This window comes from Geospiza fortis, unplaced genomic scaffold, assembly GCF_000277835.1.
Source record: "Geospiza fortis unplaced genomic scaffold, GeoFor_1.0 scaffold254, whole genome shotgun sequence".
In the NCBI taxonomy this organism is placed as follows: Eukaryota; Metazoa; Chordata; class Aves; order Passeriformes; family Thraupidae; genus Geospiza; species Geospiza fortis.
Window position 1 is genome coordinate 241,063 of NW_005054441.1, and position 5,022 is coordinate 246,084.

Below are 5,022 nucleotides of genomic sequence, written 5' to 3' on the forward strand. Positions count from 1 at the left end.
CCTGAGCGGCGGCTGCCGTGCTGCAGGGAGCAGGCAGCTGTGAGCCCCCAGGGCTGAGTTCCCAGTGCTGAGCCCTCCAGGCTGGGCACCCCAAACTGCGGCCCCAGTGCTGAGCACCACAAGCTGAGCTCCCTGAGCTGAGCCCAGCCTGGCCAGGGGCTTTAGCCTTGACCAGGACCTCTGGGTGCTTTCACTGCTCACCCCCCTGCCACAGGGTGGGTGCAGAGGCATCACAAAGGCTGCGCTGAGAACCCAGAGAACAGCTTTGCAGATCTGCACTGCAGGGCCTGGGCTGAGCAGGTAGAGTGCCCAGGGCTCCAGCAGCCTCCCCTCTGCAGGGCTGATCCCTTCCCAAAAAGCACAGATGGCATCTGCCCTGGAGCTGGAGCGGGCACAGGCTGGCAGCACAGAGCGGGCTGTGGCTGCCGTATGTTCCGAGGGAAATGCTCCTTTCCTGTGCTTCAGAGCAGGGTCTCCTGCTGCTCCCAGGAAGCCATGGCTCGTTCTGATCCTCCCCTGCTGAGTTTCTCCATCCCTTGAACCCTCAGGAGCTTAAGGGCCTCAGCTCTGCCATGAATGTGGATTTAGGATCCTGCCAACAACATCCGTTTGTCACAGATGAGTGATTTAAGGTCAGTCAAAGAGTCACTGTCAACTCTGTTAGCAAAAGTTATTTTAATATGAATCTATGAAAGTGTGATTTAACAGGGTACAATGATGAGGTTCCCTCTGGTACTTCCTATGTGGATGTAAGAGACTAAGGAAAATCAAGTTGGAATTGAGCTGGAATGATTTACCCTAAGACTGAGGATGTAAAAGGGTAAGAGAGACCCTTCTGTTGAGTACAAGGTTCAGACAAGACTCCCCTGCTTCTTAAACTCCTGATGGACCTTAGGTACAGCCCAGGTCCAGTCTTAGTCTCAGACTTGGACAGTGGTTCACATTTGAAGGCATTAAATACATGGATTTCATTGGTGTTAATTCAGGGTGTTGTCAGGAACTTGTCAAGGGAGCTGTTCCAAGTAAGGGTCTCAGTCTCATCCCAAGCCCTGAGATGTATCCCACCTGCAGAGGAGATCACAGATGTGCAGTCCAGCTGCAGATTAGGGGGAACTCAAACTGGACTCATCCAAAGATCTGTTGTTGGTGGAAAGGTCTCTGTTCCTTGAGGCACAGCTCGGGAGGTGTCCCTGCTCCAGGACACCATGGCACAGTCACCCTGCCAGGCAGGGAGAGCTCAAGGCACCCACTGGTGCCTTGCTGGCAGGGGGATGGGGTGAAGCAGTTGGGTCACAGGGAAGAGTGCAGGGGGCTCCTTGTACCCACAACTTCCATTGTTCTTGATAAATAAGTCTTGGAAAAGCCACCTGCTCTCCATGTGTTAATCCCACACAAGGTTCTGAGCTCACCAGCATCGATGCTCCCTGGGGCACTCTGCTCCTTCGTGGGTTTCCTGGACTTCTTGGCCTGGCTCTGGCCTTTCCCCCTCTGGATCCCAGACCAGACCATTGCTGGGCTGGTGGAAGGGTCGAGCACATCCATCACGAGTCCCATCAGGGTTTGCTTAGAGAGGGAAGCTGGGGAATGGGGGCAGCCTTTGCAGGGACCCTTGGAAAGCAGCCAAGGGGGAGCAGGGGCTGGGGGTCTCCTATGGCCCCTGTGGCTGTGTGTCTGTCGGTCTGTGCCAGAGCCATGTCCTGCTGGGTGAGGACAGGGGTGTCCCCACCTGCCACCACCTCCTTGCTCAGCGTTGCTGGGGCTGTGCTGTGACAGAAGGATGTCCTTACACTGCCCTGCCATGCCCCTCCAGCCCTGGGCACTGTCCCAGAGACAGCAGGGGGACCCCTCCAGAGGGGCCATGGGGCCCATGGACTGTGTTCCCATCCCCAGGAGGTGCTGCCTCATTCCGTGCACCTTTTGAGCTGGGGAAACAGGAGCACAGGTGGCACAGGACATGTCCCTGCACGGCTCTGCTGTCACACTCAGCCCCCCAGATCCCGGCAGTGCCTCTGTCCCTCATCCCTGCACAGGCAGTGGAGGCTTTCCAAGCTCTGAAATGTGCTTTTTGTTTGTTCTGTGTTCCCTGGACAGCTGATGCCTCTGGAGCCAGATTCCCCAGGGTCCCTGGCAGCCCCCCAGCCCTGATCTGTGCCCTCCTCCTTCCCAGGCAGGGCCCTGGGCTTGCTCTCCTCCAGTTTTGGAGGAGGTGACAGCCGTTGCTGGGACAAGGGAACAGTCACCAGCATGGCACGTGCTCCCTCTGCCTTGTATGGCACAGGCCAGGCCGGGAGCCAGCAGCTCCAGGAACATGGGCAGGACCTGGAATGCTTCTGGGAAAATGCTGGAGCAGGGAGGACATGTCCCATCCCCTGGTGACACTGATACCCAGGGCACCTGCTGCTCGGGCCCCACGGGGACAGCAGCTCCCTCCTCACCAGGAGAAGGGGCCCCAGGATCGTTTTTGGTCCTGGTGAACAAATCCCTGCTAACCCCAGAGGCTGCCAGCACCGACCCAGCACAGGCTGTACAGGCCCTGCTGTGGTTTCAGTGCCCTTTCCAAGGGAGCAGGGGGAATTTTTTGATGGTTTGGGAGTTTTTCTGCTCCTTCTAAGAAAATGTGCCACGTGCCAGCCTGCACCTCTTCCTGCCACGTCCCTGGGCTTCCCCAGAGTGACCCAGCTGCAGGGGTCAGGGCTGCTGTGCAGATTTCCCCCTTCCCAGGGAACTGGGAGGGTGGAGGAGGGTGACAAGAGCCTGGGGTATTTGAAGTCCTCCTGGAAATGCTTTGCCCATTTGCTGCTCTCTGCTAAGACAGGACTCCCACTGTGGCACAGCATGAGCCCTGTCCCTGCTCCCAGACACCCCAAAACCACAGCTCCTGCAGCCCCTGCCCCTTGTTTTGGGCACTGCAGAGATTTCCCTCCTGGAGGAACTTGCTCAGTCTTTCCAGTAGAGGCCTGGGCCAAGCCCCATCCCAATCCCATCATCTCCATGTCCTTGTCCCCTGGGTTTGGGCTGGTGTGGGCTGTCAGGGACTGGGGGCTGGGGACAGAGGATGCTCCCCACTGAGCTGGCACCTCCCTTGAAGGACTTTTTGGGGCTGAAACCAGGGTGTGTTTGTACCCTCCCTCAGGACACTTCCCTGCAGCTTCTATGCTGGGTTCCAGCTACTCTCTCCCCTTGTGGCATCTCTTCCAGCTGGGGAAACAGGAACAACACCACCATCCCCGTCCTTGTGACCCCTCTCACTCTGCCTGTCCCCCTGCTGTCCCTGGGACCCTCTGGGCAGCTCTGCTGGGGGCTCCTGGGCAGGGGGCAGCCCTGAAATGGGGGGCTAAAGCCAAGCAGGGCTCACCCCAGCCCTGTCCCTGCAGCAGATGGGGACTGAGGGACCAGGGCTGTGTCCCTGGGAGAGCCCCAGGGTGGCAGGAGGGGACTTGGGGTGCACTGGAGGCCTGGCAGGAGCTGCCAAAACTTCCCAGTGGCTTCAAGGTGAGGGGGAAATCGAGGATCCACCAGCACAGGAACCAGCTCGGTCATGAGCCTGTGTGTGCCCTGGGCATGGGGGGAGGGATGTCCTTTGTGTCCCTCCCATCCCTCCTGTCCCACCCCAGCGCCAGGAGTGTCAAACCTCCGATTTCTGCCCAGCAGGAAATTCCAGGTTTTTTGCAGAATTTTTTCATTTGACACACAGCCAGGGTTCCAAATCCTCCTGCTTCCAGGGCCAGGAAGCTGGGCCCTCCTTGGGCTGGGGAAGTAACACACGGAAAAAAAAACCAAAACGTTTATTTATTTTCCCTTCCAAAGCAGAGCAGTGGGGTGGGAGGGGAAGCCCTGCACAGCCCCAGGCAGCGCCTGCACAGGGTGGCCACGATGCCTCCGGCCCCTGCCGCTCCCTCTGCTCCCCGGCCAACAATAGCTGCCTTCCGGCACAGCCCCGCTCACTTTCCTGTTTTCCCTCGGCCGGTCTTGGAGTGTGGGGCTCCAACAGCTCCTGGAGACCCCACAAGATTGGGGGTCCTGGTGTGGGGACAGGTGACACCGTGGGGACACAGCAGGGGACTCACCATGAGTGGATCCTGGGCAGAACTGGGACATGGGGAATTCGCTGCTATTGGCACCCCTGGGGCAGTGGATTTGATCAGGAGCAGAGAGGGGGCTCAGATGTATCAAAATTTGTGTTTCACTGAAAAAAACATTAGGAAGGCCTGAGCTGTGCTCTATGAGCTGCCAGTGCTGGCCCTTTCCACTGTCCACAGGCACGTGTGTCCCCAGAGCAGGAGCCACCAGTGCAGGGACCTGGGGGCCAGGCTGGGCCTCACGGGGGGATCCTGGCTGCACCCTCTGCCCAGCAGGAGAGGGGGAGCCCTGGTCCTGTGGGGGAAACACGGGGGGTGCCCTGGGATGGACACGTGTGCAGACACGAAACAACACATGGACACATGTAGGTGTGTGTGTGCTTGTGCAAACACCCCCTGGGCCATGCTCTGGCCTTGCTCACACGTGTGTGGTTTCGTGCACATTCCCTGGCAGCCAATTCCACAGGGATCAACACTGGGAAGGGGAGCCTTGGGAAGAGGAGCCTGTCCTGATGTCCCTGTTGCCACACAGGGCTGGAAACCTCCCCTTGAGTGTGTGTGACCAGCACAGGGGGAAAACACGCCAAGGTCACGCCAGGGCCACACGGGGAGCAGGGGTGGGCACTGAGCACACGCTGGGTGTGCACAGAGGGCATAGTGACATGTGGGGACACGCAGGGGACACACAGGGGACACGCAGGGGACATGCAGGGGACACAGAGGTAACGTGACACGCAGCACATGGCACATGTGGCACACACAGCGAACACGCTGCCACTGTCCCAGCTTACACACCCAGGGACGCCCCTGGGCCGGGTGAGCCCCCAGCCCAGCCCTGGGTGTCCCCCCACACCAGGCACCCCTGGTGGCCCCAGGGCTGTGGGCCCGGCTGTGCTGCCCTGTCACTCCCGCCTCCATGACCTACGTGGTGGCAGGCACGGTT